Source organism: Hylobates moloch, unplaced genomic scaffold (genome assembly GCF_009828535.3).
Source record: "Hylobates moloch isolate HMO894 unplaced genomic scaffold, HMol_V3 SCAFFOLD_4, whole genome shotgun sequence".
Lineage (NCBI taxonomy): Eukaryota > Metazoa > Chordata > Mammalia > Primates > Hylobatidae > Hylobates > Hylobates moloch.
The window spans coordinates 168,559,328-168,575,993 of NW_026652279.1; positions in this window are offsets into that span (position 1 = coordinate 168,559,328).

A 16,666-nucleotide genomic window follows, 5' to 3' on the forward strand; every position below is an offset into this window, starting at 1 on the left:
CGAGATTCCTTAAATAACTAAAAGTAGATCTACATTTTGATCCAGCAATCCCACTACTGGGTATCTACCTAGAGGAAAAGAAGTCATTATACGAAAAACATACTTGCACAAGCATGTTTATAGCAGCACAATTTGCAATTGCAAAAATATAGGACCAGCCCAAATGTCCATCAATCAATGAGTGGATAAAGAAAATGTTATACACACCATGGAATACTACTCAGCCATAAAAAGGAACAAAATAATGGCATTTGTAGCAACCTAGATGGAATCGGAGACTACTATTCTAAGTAACTCAGGAATGGAAAACCAAACATTATATTTTCTCACTCATATGTGGGAGCTAAGCTATGAGAACACAAAGGCATAAGAATGATACACTGGACTTTGAAGACTGTGTGGAGGGGTGCAGGGCCGGGGGAAGGGTTGAGGGTGGTGAGGGATAAAAGACTACACATTGGGTACAATGTACACTGCTCAGGCGATGGGTGCACCAAAATCTCAGAAATCACAACAAAAGAACTTACTCATGCAACCAAACACTACCTGTTCGCCAAAAACCTATTGAAATAAAAAAAAAAATTAAACAAAAATTTAACTTACATTTTCAGTTTCAAACTTTTTCCTAAGCCCCAGACCCATGTATCCAGTTTACTTCTGTGTGTATATATAGAGAGAGTGAAATTATACAGGTACAACAAATATTTCTTAAAACTAAGCAAATTACTTATTTCCCCCTAACTAGGTATACCATCATCAAATAGCAGCTATTTAGAAAGTAACCTGTTCAACTATTTTCTTGCTGGTATTCTAAGTATTTGTGCATATGTGTGCACGGGTGTGTGTCTTTCTGTGTGTGTGGATGCATTCACACGTGTGTGGATTTGGGGAACAAACAGCCTGACCAATAATCACAATGAGAAAAGAAAGTTTGCAGTGGAAGTTTTGGGCAGAGGATCACATGTATTGGATATGACTTTAATGTTGTGGGTAGAAAGTATTTACCAGTCTTTGTGGGGATACTGCCTTGGTATGGCTGAAGAGTGACTACTCTGAATACTCAGGAGACATGTGCTCTTACACAAAAACCTATTGCCCATTCCTAATTCCACCTAAGAAGGGCTACTGACTTTTGTTATTTTGAAGTATACACTTAAAACTGATCATATGCTAACAACTGAAATATCAACGCCAGGCATTACTTTGTTGAGATTGCTCACCTATTTACCATTTTCCTGGTACACGGTTCCATCTGACACTTCAGACCTGCATGAATGTCATGTTTTAGAATTCCTTTACTTTAGTGAGGAGTTTTGGTAGTAAACTCTGTTTTTGTTGAACTAAAAAGATTTTTATCTTGTCCTCCTTTTTGAACCAAAATTTTCCTGGGTGTACATGTTCGAGACATTAGTTATTTTCGGAGGCATTTTGTCTCCTGGTTCCCAGGGACCCTTTAAAATGCTGATTGTTGGTCTGACAGTGGTCTTCTTATCAGCTGCTTGTTAGACTTTACTCTTTATTGCTTTGCAGTTTTATGAGGTCTCTGGGTGTGAATTTCTTTTTTTATTTCCTTTTGTTGAGATTTGGTGAACCTCCTAAGTAGGAAGATTGGTGGATTTATCTTACTTAGTCTTCAAAATTCTTATCTATCTTTAATTTTTTCCTTCTGCCAATTATCTCTCCTCTCTCTTGCAACATTCATTTGCTTATGTAAGAGCCTCGTCTGTCTACTTTCCACGCCTCTGGATCTCTTTTTCATATTCTTCATCTCTGTCCCTGCTTTTTAATGCTTATGGCTCTTATCACCCTCCTTAATAATATCTACAATTCTCAGGTCATTTCGTATCAATTGTCAATACTCTGTACCTCAAACTGTACTTCAGGTTGAATAATGAATTTGTGCTTTACCTCTAAGCCAAATGAATTGGTCTGGTTTAGAATGGTCCCTTTTTCTCAATCTCTATGACTTTCTAATAGTCCAGTGGCATTTTCAAGCTCTATTTCTTGCCATCACTCAAATCCCAAATTTTCATTCTCGTAGATTTGTATTGCTCTAAACTCAGATTCCCTCACTCCTGCTCCACTATTCTTTAACCTCATTGGAGCCTTCTTACCCTTGACCCACTCATCACTTCTTACCAGTGTTATTAAAATAATCCCACTGCTTTGAATCATTTCCCAATTCGAGTTCCTCTACCTTAACACCACGAAAATGGTATTTCTACAACAAAAGTTGATTATGCCCTTCCCCTACTCAGATTGTTTGTTCAGTAGGTCCCCAGTCAAGGAAGATAATGACCTGAAATGTGACTGCTTCTCCAGATCATTATTCCACCTCCTCCATAAAGCTCCATGTTAGTGGAAACAAAACTACTTATAGTTACCCATGTGCACCATTATTTCTCCTCTTCTCTGTGCATTTTCTCGTTAAGTATTTTATTTGGAATACTCTCCTCAACTAGCCAGCACTGACACACACACACACACACACACACACGCACTCAAACTTGTCTTCCTAATGGAGCCTGTTCATTGTTTAAGAATCCACTGAAGTGTCACTTTCCCCTGGGAAGCCACCCACCGGGGTGAATCAGGGACCATTTCTTTGCTCCATACCATTCATTTATACTTCTCGCTTATAATTTGCATGTGATCTATTGCATTTATCTTTTTTTCCCCACTAGATTGCTGCCTTATCAGTGGAGTGTTTTCTGTCTTTGTCTTTGGTCTCAAGTGGCACGACTTCCACATTTTTGTCATTAAAAGAAAAAAGTTCAGATCCTTCTAATCCCTCAAACTAACATTTACTTATTTCTAGAGACCTATTCTCCCTCCTTCCCCTACAGCATTTACGTGGCATCTTTTTTTGAAATATACAGTAGTCTAACTTTTATTATAGTAGAATTGCCTATTTCTCATATTAAATAATAAGAACCTCCATGGCAGTGAATGTGTTTTTTTCTTTTTATATGGTGCTTAGAGTGGTGCTTTCTAAAATATAAATATAAATCAATAATATATACTTTTAAATTTATAAATGACATTGATTTGGCTGCCACTGAATTCTAAGTAATGTATTCTTTTCTAAATATTTGGCTATAAACCAATTACAGGTGGTCCCTCACTTTTAAAAAAGTACAAATTGCCAAATATTTTCAATAAATTAGAAGAAATTCTGAATCTAATGAAGGCTTGAAGTAGTATCTGCCTTTCAAATTAAAATGTTTTTGATAACGCAAACCATAGTGTCTTCACGTGATTTATAAAAATCTTAGGTCGGGTGTGGTGGCTCATGCTTGTAATCCCAGCACTTTGGGAGGCCAAGGCGGGCAGATCACAAGGTCAAAAGATCAAGACCATCCTGGCCAAAATGGTGAAACCCCATCTCTACCAAAAATACAAAACTTAGCTGGGCATGGTGCAACCCTGTAATCCCAGCTACTCAGGAAGCTGAGGCAGGAGAATTGCTTGAACCTGGGGGGCAGAGGTTGCAGTGAGCTGAGATCACACCACTGCATTCCAGCTTGGTGACAGGGCAAGACTCTGTCTCAAAAAAAAAAAAAAAGTACAAAAAACAAAAAACAAAACAAACGAAAAACTTACTGTTCATATGAATGGTTTAATTTCCTAATTATTTTCTATTTGTAGACACAGACTTGGCCATGATCTGAGAAAATTATCAAATCTACAGTTAAAAAGCATGGTTTTTAGGGCACAGATTATTTTTAGGTCATTGAAAAACACTCTGAGATACACTATAATGGTGAATCCATGTCATTATACATTTGTCTAAACCCATGGAATATACAACACCAACAGTAAGCCCTAATGTAAACTATGGACCCTGGACGATGATGATGTGTTGATATAGGTTCATTCACTGTAACAAATGGACCACTCTGATGAGGGATACGGAGGCTGTGCCTTGGTGAGAGATGTGGTGTGTAGGAAATCTCTGTATCTTCTGCTCAACTGCACTGTAAACCTAGAGTTGATCTAAAAACTTGTCCAAAAAAAAGTAAGGTTGAAAATATCAAAGGATTATTTTCTTCAATGCATAATTTTATTTGGGAAAAAAATCCATAAGTTGAACTCAAAGTTATAAAAATCTAGCTCTGGTCATTTTATCAGGAGCAGGATTGGAGCACCTCTCAAACAAGATGTTTTCAGTGCTATGAGCTTCTAAATTCTAGGAACCTTCAAAAAACATTTGCATTCCTCATCAGAGGAAATTTCTTGAGCAACTTTGTGTGGATTTGGGTTTCAGGATTTCTCACCAACTTCAAGCCACCCCACACTTGCCTTCCTCTGACCCTTACTAGCATTAAATGAAAAGCTTTTCATCGCTAGAATTGGGTGCTGGCAAATACATTAAACTAGGCTGCATCAGATACTTCCAATTTAATCTGTAAAGCATATGCCTTATTGTTAGCTTGGGAAAGCACTTACATAGCTTGCTTTTACTTTCATATCTTGCTGTTTATGACACATTCAAGGAAGTAGAGAAGACTACTTTAGAATGTCCAACAACCAAACTGGAGTCACGTCTTTTGTGAGTGGCCAACTGAACTAGTAGTACAGGTAACCAGATAGTTAAGGCATAACAGAGAAGCTTCCTAACAAATAAAAGCACTCGGCATAATACCTTAACCAAGACATGCCACATAACCCAAGGAATAATTTAATACATAATGTTCTGTGAAAACTGAATTACCTCCCATCTCACAGTTTGAGATAACATCCTGTCATCCATTATCACTGGGAAAATCACGGGTTCTCCAACCCAATTCACATTGAGGCAATTATGCCTAGCTAATAAGAAATGTCAAGGAATAAATATATTCTACAACACTAATTTTATAAATATTTTAAGCCTGATACTGAACTCCTGTTATAGCTCTACTCAGAAGAAAAAAGACGATAAATAATAAATAAATCTACATAAATTTCTTATTTTTTTCAACTCTTAAACCCAATCTATAATTTTATAATTCCCGTAAATTTATTTCTATGGCTAAAACCTTTTAAAAAATTGTATGAGGACGCTATTAACGCTTACTTCTGCTCCAAGAAAGACTAAATATATGAAATCTTCCTAGACTAAAAGAAGTCAGGGTTGAGGGAGGACAGAAGAAAAAGCTCTGTTTTCCCATTAAAATTAAATCCTTTCTCTTGCCATTTTTGGACATGGAAGTTTTCTGATATATGTTGTTCTCTCCTCTCCCATTTTGGCAACCACTCTTCTTCCCTTGGTGTCCCCTGGCCTGGATGTCACAGCCTGTCTGGGTGGCCATGATTGTGCTGGAGGTCCCAGGGTCACAGGACGCTCCAGAAAGCATCCATATAGAGTCCTGGGCACTGGATTCAACCGCATGGTAGTAGAACTCATTGATTCCAGGACATGTTGCTAAGACAGAATAGGGCAGCCAATAAAGTGTATCTACCAGCTTCCACATTTTATTCAGCAGACTTTTAAAAGTATTGAAAGCATGAACAGTGTTGTCTGTTAATGCTTTCTGTTAACAGGGAGAATTAACCGTGATAACTAGCAGATACACACATACCTAGGAAAAGCACGGGAATCATTTTCTCTTTAAAATTGGAGTTGTGTTGTTTTTAGCCATTTTAATATTCCCTGCTGGTGTGTTTCATACAGTTCTCAAGAATCACATCCATTAAAAATAACTTGAAAACAGAATTATTGTCATATAATTCACCTATTATGTATTATAATTTTAAAGATTCAAAAAACGAAAAATGTTAGCAAATTAACAGTAAAGAAATTTTAAAAGGGAACTGTATTTATCACATATTCTAATGAAGAGATAATGATACCATTATTAGTTGTAAAAAGACACTCTCGTTTTACAGAGGCTCAATGAACATGTTTACAATTGAAAGACTATTAGCTCAACTAAATTAAGACTATGCTTTTTCGGCTAAGTATGTTTTAGAGATTTTGGAAACAAAATTAACTTACACAAATCATTAAATATTAATTTAGAATTTTAACTTGATTTTTAAGGTTGATATTTATATATTATTTAATGTGTCTACTATCTGAACTTAAATGACTTAATTCATCTAAATTAACAAAATATATAACCCCCTCCTCACTTATTGTGATACTACATATTTGGTTGAGTAATTTCTTTTCATTGAAAAATTGATTATGTTGGTACTGTATAACTATCATATCATAGTCTTACAGTAATAAGACTTTACAAATAAAATGTACTAAGATATTTCATTCTTAAAGAAGAATATTCAACTGTGTTTGAAGGTGAAGATAAATTCCAGTGACTCTTTTCATAACAGCACATGAAATTCATTCATCAGTTCCTTAGGGGACAAATGTTTCCTTTTTGTGTCCAAGGGTAATAGACCTGAATAGAAAAATAATGAAATAGAAATTGCTTTGTCCTATAGCCAAAAAAGACCTTCAGAAGGTATGTAGCGGATATCACCAGTGCTGGAAAAACACACAATTAAGGCCTCTTCAGCATTTGAGTCTTTGGTTAAAGGTTAAAAAGACCTTTAAAGATCTTCAGAGCAGAAAACCCTGCAGAAGCCTGTCCAGATAATCATATTTTTGTGTGTTTTGCTTTGTTGTCACTGTTGTTTTTTGTGTGTGGATTTTAATATCTCATACTACACTTAAACCATAATTACTCACGCTAAATTGTCCATATCACCAGCTCAAGAAATATAATCTGTTTCAGAACTTAGAAAACAATACAAAGTATCATACAAACCAATCTTGACAATGTCATCACCTCATTACCAAACTGAGACTGAATTCTCAGTTATCTTACTAGAGCTATTGGCACGATTTTCACAATTGATCCCTTCTTATTTCATGCACTTTCTTCATTTGGCTTCCTGGATACCACAGTGTCCTTTCCTTTCTCCCAGCACTTCGGGTACTTTTGCTCATTCTCTGTCACTTATTCTCAACTCCTTAACTTCCAATGTTGGTGCAGCCATAGTGCTAACCTCTTCTCTCCCTTCACTCCCTCCTTTGTGACTGCAGCTACTACCATAGCTTCAGACATCATCTGTGTGCTGATGACTCCCAAATGTATACCTCTAGCTCAGAAATCTCCACCATAGTCCAAGCCCATATGTGTACCTTCGGCTTGGCACCTCTGGTTATTATTCAATAGACATCTCAGAAAACCACCTGACATTTTCTCCACCAAACCTGCCTCCCACTCTCCCATTCCCAAAGTCTTCTTCATTTCAATTAGTGAGAACTCCATTCTTCCAGTTTGCAGGACAACCCTAAGAAATAGCCTCTACACTTCTTTCTTTCACACATACACAATCTGTCCACATATCTACTGTGTTGGTTCTACCTTCCAGTGAGACTTACAACCCAATGGCTTCTCATCACCTTCCATCACCTTGTACAAGCCCCTCTCCAGCCTCACCTGGATCATCACATTAGCTCCTAACTGATCTCTACTGACACTGTTGCTACGCTTTCCTCAGTCTATTTTCAACACAGTGTCAAGTCAGGTCAGGTCCCTCTTCTAAGCATAATCCTCCATTGTTTCCTATTTAATGCAAAGGAAAAGCCAACACCTATGGTGATGCCCTCCAAGGCCTTATCTGATCTGCCTTCCTCACCACCACTCCCCAGCTTGTCTATGAACCTCTGTCTCATCATTCAGAGAAAATGACTTCTCTCCTATTCCACTCATCTCCAAGTTTCCCTGGTTTTTCATACTTTTACACAAATACAAACACAAGGAAATGTTTCTCTTCAATGCATTCCATGGAGTTTTAATACCCACATAGCTTGTTTTTCTTTTTCTACATTGTATTCTTTTAATCCAGTGAGATACTATACATTCATCCTTTTTTAATTTGACCCAAGCACGTTTTTCTGTAAGTACTACTGCAGTTTTCCCAGGGTACCTTGAATTTTGTGTGTCTCTGCCTAGGGGTTTTTGTCCTCTTCTTCACACCCTACTCCAGCTCTTTGGTTTCAACTGTTGATCATACAAACCACTCAGAACAACACGTAATAATGATGGGAAAGTGAAACAAAAAAAAAAGTCAAAATTTCCAACAGACAATATGGTACTTAAAAGCAAACATATAATGGTTACTATAAGAGGATAAAAAAATTAGCTTTGACTCCCTAATATCATTGTAAGGGAAACATTTGACTAGTTAGGTCTTTCTAATTTTCTTACTGTAGAAGAGATGTCTGTATTCAAGATTAATTTTTTTTCTTATATTTAGCACTGATATTCTGTAGAAGCCACATCTATACTCAAGGTTTATTTTTTCCTTATACTTAGCACTGATACTCTACATGTGATATTTAAAGGGAGCTTTAACAAGCAGCCAATGAGATTTATCATTGTGTTTGTCTCAGGAGTGTTGAGAATGTCTCTAAAGGCATTAGACAATAGAAGACGTACATTGTTAGTATCATGATAGTTCTTACTCTTAGGCAATAGTTTTGTTTTTGTTTTTTACAATACGGGCACTGTAAATATTGTACCTAACCAGTTTCCATATTAGCTTTTGCTGCAATGAAGCTTAAAGACAAATTTGTCAATCCTGTCTAATAAATATATAGTATTTCATGGCATGGTAATTCTACAGAAAATATATTTCCCCCTCTCCATTTCTGCTCTCAATTCTGAGTAAACTATAATTGGATGCTTTACTATGAAATATCTTGTTCTTCTATATTATTTTTCATATTTTATCTCATCTTGTCATGTTTGTGTCTTGTAAGTTGTCTTAAATGCTTTCAAAAATATTGGAAAAAAATACATAAAGAGACAGCAAATAATATGAGGGGTCTTCAAAAAGTTTATGAAAAACAAAATTAAAAGATAAAAATGAAAAAGATAAACTTTATTTTTCAACATAAGCTCCATCAAGGTCAAGACAGTTTTGTAAGTGATGATACCAGCCATCTAGTCCATATCTAAAGAGCTGAGGGTCCTGGGAATTTAACCATATCAATGCAGTCTTTGGCACATTATTAACTGAATAAAACTTGATGTTCTTTAAAGTTTTCTTTTAATTAGGAAACAGAAGTCACAAAATGCCAAATTAGATCTGTAAAGTAGATGTCTAATAATCTCCCATGAAAACTCTTGCAAAATTGCCCTTGTTGGATGAGAGGAATGAGTAAGAGCATTGTCATAGTGAAGAAGGACTCTGTGGTGAAGTTTTTCTGGGCATTTTTCTGCTAAAGCTTTGGCTAACCTTCTCAGAACACTCTCATAATAACCAGATGTTATTGTTCTTTGGCCCTCTAGAAAGTCATCAGGCAAAATGTCTTGAGCATGCCAAAAAACTCTTGCCATGATCTTTGTTCTTATTGGTGGTCCACTTTTGCTTTGACTGAAACATTGCCATCTCTAGGTAGCCATTGCTGTGATTGTGCATTGTCTTCAGCATCATACTGGTAAAGCCATATTTCATCTCCTGTGACAATTCTTCAAAGAAATATTTGGGGATCTTTATTACACTTGTTTAAAATTTCCCTTCAAAGTTCTGTTTTTGTCTGCAGCTAATATAGGTGCCACAGTTTCAGCACCCATGGGGTGGAAAGTTTGCTCAACTTTAATTTTTCAGCCAGAACTGTGTAAGCTGAACCTATTGAGATGGCTACGGCCTTGACTATTGTTTTGACTGTTAATTGTGGTCCTCTTCAATTAGGACAAACAAGATTAATTTTATCTTCACGAATTGATGTGGATGGTCTGCCACTGCAGGCTCATCTTCCACATCATCTCATCCCTTCTTGAGTTATCCATTGTTAAACTGCTGATTTATTTGAAGCATTGCCCCCATAACTTTTTTGTAAAGTATCAATAATTTCACGTTTTGATCCAAGATTCACCATAAATTTGAGATTAGTTCATGCTTCAATTTTAGCAGATTCATGTGACTCTTTTCAAACTGATGTCTTATCGTTCTCAGTGCCTCAGACTAGATCTTGTTCAGATATGTTATAGCAAGTTAATATGAGTTTATTTTAGTGAAAAATAATTTTGAACCATGCATAGCTTTTTAAATATGCATTTTCCATGAACTTTTTGAAGACCCCTCATAGAAACAATTACACTATTTCAAATAATTATACTCATGCATTTTTTAGATTTCTATAGTTTCATCTTGATCCCAATTCTCCTTCCACCTAATTTAATTGTTCAATAAATGCACCCTCAATTAACAAACAGATACCCAACAATTTAATTGTGTTTAACCTTGTATGTAATTACCATAAAGGACATTTTAAAGTTTGAGAGTCAATATAAATTTTATGAGACCCCCAATACCCATAAACACACTAAAACTTAAATGCTGATATGCCCTGAAAATATTTATATCCTTGAAGTCACAAAATCATCATATAAGAGGAGATCCTATCATCACCACCCCCACTAAAAGTTTTATTTCATACAATTTTAAAATACAAGTCAAAAGTTAAAGAGGCCCCAATATCAATGTTCTATTTGGTTATTTAAAATAAAAAAAAGATAAATATTTGATTTTCATTTATTTTTGTCACTAAATGGTTTAGGCCTCATTTTCCTCACTCATTACGTGAGCATTCAAACTAAATAATTTCTAAGATTCTTAAAGCATACTTGAAGGTAGAGAAGTAGTATGAAGGAAAGTGCAGTGTTAATATTCTTGGTCCAACAGATATGTTTTCAGAGTTTAAAGTCACATTTTAAACTCAATTATTCTAATTTCCTTTTAGAAAAAAACAAATGCCATCCATTATAAACAAAGTTAATTTGTGCAACTTCTACAGAGATCAGAAATTAAATCTCTACAAAACATTTGGGCTGCAAAAGAGGCACCTAATCAAACCACTATACAATCATAGAAGAGCATTCAAATTTTTGAAAGATCTTCTATGTAATGGAGAAGATTTTCTTATTTCTTAAAATGGCAAAAAGCGCATGAGCCACTTTTTTGTTATATATTTATCTCTACATATATCTGCATACCCAATTTAATTAACATATTTACAATGGAAAAATATGTGTCCATATGGAAATTTATATCAATTATTTTTTAAGTAGAAATGATGTGTCCCCAAACTTCACTGAAAACTTATATATTGGTAGTTCAAGTAGTTTCCAGTCTATTTTGAAATAAGCCCTTTAAAAAGTCACTGGACTATGGTAAGGCATATATTGCCTAACAATCCACCAAATAAAAACAGATATCCCGTTTTTGCCTACCCAAAGAATAAACATGCAGGGTTTAAAGATGGGAAGATAGTATGTAATTCTCTGTTCTATACTTTTCATCTCAACTACTAACTCACCTCTGAGGTTTGGAAAGTTCCTGATCCTTTCTTCCTTCCTGTATCTTGGTGAGGCCCAACACTGAGGTAGTTTTGCTCCTGTTGTCCTGCTTGTGGGTGAGTACAGGGATCCGAAGAGCTGGTGGTGCCTCTTATCTTCCTATCCTGAGAGTCACTCAGCTTCAACTTCTCTAGGGAACCCACTACTGAGAAACATTTTGCAAGCAGAAGCTAATTGGTTCTTCTGTTTGTCTGATACCTAGATAAGTAAATCTTCGTTTGTTTCAATATTTGCAATATTCATCATGAATAATTATATTTCATAGGGGTTTCTGAGTTAATGATGACAACTGCTTCTCTCTTCGACACCCTAGAACTTACACAACAGCATACACTAAACTCAGGAGCAACTCTGTCCTATGATATCTGAGACGTGCTCATGTAGAGTCCAGGCTTCTCTGCCCTGTGAGACTCCATCCATGAAATACTCTATTATAAATCTAACAGCTTTTCATTTATAATTTAGTTATGGTTCATAACCTACCTCAAAGAAACAGCATGAAATTTAATGAGATCAAACCTAGGGGACGCTGTGAGCTTCATAGAAGACAGACAGCCCATAAATACTGTACCAAGTATTAGAATGATCTCCTGAGTTTTCAACCCATCTTAAAAAAAAAGATAGCTTCGAAATCAGAAATCAGTAAACCATCCTCAAAAATTCTTTCTTTTAGACTTTGCTATTAATACTTATACATATATACTTTTGCAAAACTTTATTACATAATACTGATAAAGCTTTTTTGTATATTTTTACTTATATTTATTTATATAATCAACATTTTGCTGATAATCTATTATATGTTAAACATTACCCTAGGCCTAATACACAGAAGAAAGGAAGGAAAATGACGTGATTCTAGTTTCAGGAGAGACTCAATATAATGGAGAAATGCTAGTGATAGCTTTATTTAGATATAATTTTTGCATATGAAAACACTTTATCCAGTTATAACCAGTCATCAGAATTACTCTTAATAGTCACTGCTTATGATTGTGCAGAATTGCAGCACATGCTTGAAAACTAGAAAATGTGAAACTCAGAATGCTGCTGTAAAACTGCTAAGTCCCATCTTTAATCCAAATAAATAAAAACAGGAACACGTGATTGTAAGCACATGCCATTAACAGAGCAAACCAATTCAATACAACATAAATGAGTCATGGGGACCTGCTAAAAATATTGGATTCTCTGAAGAAGCACGGAGCCACTGCGAGAACAATCAAACATCTGTTATTTACAACAGGTTTACAAGCAGAGCTTGTGTGAGCTCATCACAAAGGTTTACCAACACAACCACATTTTTCAGAGATGAACAGCATAAGAGCATATTTTTCTTCCTTATTTCAACAGTGTTTTCTGTCGATGTTCATGTGATCGTTGTAGTAACTAAAAAATAAGAAAGCAGTGCCTTGGCTCTTTTTTGAAGAAAAGCTAAGTGGAAGTGCTTTGGAATATACTGCAAGTCAGAACAAACGCAACTGCAGAGAGTCCTATTTCAGCAACCACCCTCCCACTTTCTAACACTGCACTGTTTTATTATTCTCTCTGGGTCACAGAATTATATGGATAATGATGCTGCAAATCCTCACTTATGAAAGCTCGACTCAACCGAAATGATGTTTGGAATTATTTAGCTTCACTCTATAACTTTTAATGATTCACAGAAAATGCAAAATAGTCACTCTTAAATACCTTTAGAAAATGCATCCTTTCAACTTCACGACATCTACTGTTGCAGTGATATGTTTATGCTTTTAGTTTAGAGTCACATTAAAATTACTGAAAAGGTTAGTAAGATCATCTCCAGAGAATTTGCTGGTGTGTGTAAAGGTGAATTCATTATACAGAAGAATGTACTAAAACAGACATCAACTAGGTGAATTTAAATGTGGCCTTACTGACTAGTAAAATAGTCCTACCGGTAAAACTGTTCTTTTATATACGCTGCACACACAAACATGACACGCAAGCACACACACACACAGGCACACACATACAAGAACTTAGGAAGGGCCATAGTATCTCATTGATCTTATTTTCAAGAAAAGGGAACATAAGGTAAGGGACTTAAGACCTCTCAGAAAGATGGGCTAGAGTTAAGTCCCCTTTTCTCATGGAAATCAGTGATAAGACTATCTTTTCTCGAGGCTATAATAGTAAATGAACTACAGTATGTAAATGTCCAACATCTCTCCTGAGACATGGAAGGTGTTAAATCCACAGAGGCCGGATATAGCCTGGTTGTTTTGTTTTGAGACTCTTTACTATCATTGTCATATCCCATGGGCCACGTATAATTTCTTACCAGCTCTTCTAGATTACAGGGCCCAGATCTGTTCAATATTCTTCACAACCACTGATGGTATTCCTTGTTACGGTCTGAGGAGCATTTATAACACAGTGCTGCTCATATTGAGATTACAGCCTAAAAACCCTAAGACATTTTCTGAAAATTATTGTTAAGCAAGGTCTCCTATACTTGCTTAAGAGTAATACCCAGTGCTGGTAGAGTTAAAATTTGGAAGTGAGATTTCCATCTACATAGCCAGTCAAGACATTTTTGGGTCTTGAGATTCCATTGTCTAGCCTCTTCTCCATCCTTTCAAGTTCTCTTATGGACGATACACCTAGGATCATTTCCCAGCTCTGTTGATTTTTAATTCTGTCACTTTGAATCAGTCATTGAATCTCTCTTATGTGCAACTTCCTTATCAATCGAAAATGTTGTATGTTCAACTCAATTTTAATGGAGTAGAACAAAAGTGAATATAATTTTCACTCAAATTTTATAAAATTATTATTTAAAACAATGAATAATAAGTACTTAAAATAGTGAAGAAAATTTGAGGAACATGGAAGTGGCACTTTCTTAAGTAATAATATATCTTGTGAACTCATAATTAAAATATTGGCACCAGTAAATAAATGGGCAGAAAGATCCATGATAAAGAATACAGATGATAAAAACAGAAAGGATTACACAGGGGAGTTTTTCATATAATAAAAATATATTTAAAAGCAGAAGGAAAGATTGATTATTCAAAGTTGGGGCTGGGACAACTGGATAATCATTTAAGTATGAAAAAGTCAGATCTATAGCTCATAAGCATAGTCTCTTACACTGCATTAAATTAGTAATGTAAAAATGATTGGAAGAAAATCAATGTACATAGTTTTATGTAAGTTGTATGGGAAAGGCCTTTGGAATCTAATATCAAAGGTAGAAACAATTGCACAAAAGACTGATCAACATTATATAAAGTTTAAAACTTTTATATAAAAACATACTTTAAAAGTTAAAAAGTAAATATTTGCCACATATAGGTGAACAAAAGACTTTCTATTTTGGAAAATAAATTAAATATGGTAATATACAAGACCAGAAAACCCACAAAAATAAAACAACTAATGACAAATAATTACACGAAAAATGTGCATGCACAGTACAGTAGTGAAGCAGCACAGGTTAGGCTGATGCAACATTTCTTGTTCAGAAGACTGTCCTATGCCTGGAAGAATATACATCAAAATGTGAGTAGCTTCCTGTTGATAGGAAAGGTGTTTTTTACTGTAATTTTCTAAGCTTTTATTTTTCAAGAGACATGATGGTTTTTATAATAAAAACAAAAGAAATCCTACTTCTATTACAGGGGTAAAATTGCCTTGAAAAAAAATCTACCTCATTGGTTCGTAAGAATGAAAATCAGAAAAAGGCTGTGAAAGCCCTAACATGTTCAGAGAACGTGAGCTCTCTGTTTTCCTGGACACTCCAGGGTCCGCATGAGCAGGTATTCACCAATTAACACTCTGTTGAGTTCACCAACCAGCTATGAAGCATCTTTAAGCCTATTATCCAATCCACTTCTCTCCAATCCTTCCATAAAGGTGTCATGAGACTTTCTCAAATAGCTTGCCGTAATAGAGGAAGACTGACTATTATAGCTGTTATACTTCCTTTTTTTTTTTTTATTGTGACACTTGTTTCATATATTTATATTTTTTTTACTATTGATTCTAAAAAATTCAAAAAAAACATTTGCCAATTCTTTGCACTTGAAAATCCCAGACTCATTCTTTGCCATAGTGTTTTTTTTTTTTTTTTTTTTTAAATTATATTTAGGTAATGTGCAGGTTTGTTACATATGTATCCATGTGCCATGTTGATTTCCTGCACCCATTAACTCATCATTTAGCATTAGGTGTATCTCCTAATGCTGTCCCTCCCCCCTCCCCCCACCCCACAACAGACCCCGGAGTGTGATGTTCCCCTTCCTGTGTCCATGAGTTCTCATTGTTCAATTCCCACCTATGAGTGAGAACATGCGGTGTTTGTTTTTTGGTCCTTGCGATAGTTTACTGAGAATGATGTTTTCCAGTTTCATCCATGTCCCTACAAAGGACACGAACTCATCATTTTTTATGGCTGCATAGTATTCCATGGTGTATATGTGCCACATTTTCTTAATCCAGTCTATCGTTGTTGGACATTTGGGTTGGTTCCAACTCTTTGCTATTGTGAATTATAGCTATTATACTTTCAATCTAATAATATCTCACACATATTCGTCAAGCCGTTTACCTTTGAGAAATTGATGCAACATGTATTGTCTTAGAATGCTGCGGTTCAGATCTTATCCATAGAGTCTAGCATAGGGTAGCACATAGGGCAGGTGCTCCCTGTAGACATGGTGATGAAAACACAGTCCTAGTATCAACTATAGTCAGGCCTGCCTCATCCTCAGCACCACTGTGTAGAAAGAAAACTGCTATCAGAGAAGATACTGGGCGAGAAGAGAGTCAAGGCTGCCCAGCTGGGAAACTTGGTTATAGCTAACATAATCCTTAGCGGAACAGGCAATTATTGCCTTTTTAAAATCTGTGATTCTTTCACACTATTCCTTTTCTCATTATTTCAACAATTTCTTCTCTTTACTATAATCATCACCAGTATTAGCAAACAGCAATTCTGTCAATACTTTGACTCCTTCACAAACTCCCTACTTAAACTCCAGTGACCTAAGGTGATTTTAAATTATCTGAGGTAAAAAAAATTCTCCAAGGTCACTAGTGACCTGCGAACTGTGTACTTTGTTGTCCTCAACACGATGCTCATCAATGTTCGGCATGACTTACCACCTCACCATCACCTTTTTTTTCTCCCTGCCCCCCAGCCCAATACCTCCCTTTTCCTTCATTGATCCTTCCTTTGTTCCTTCACATGGAGATATATTTATTCCCCCAAATCTAGATGCTCACTTCTAACTCAAGAGTGTCAACAGCAAATGCACACCCATATCGAACAA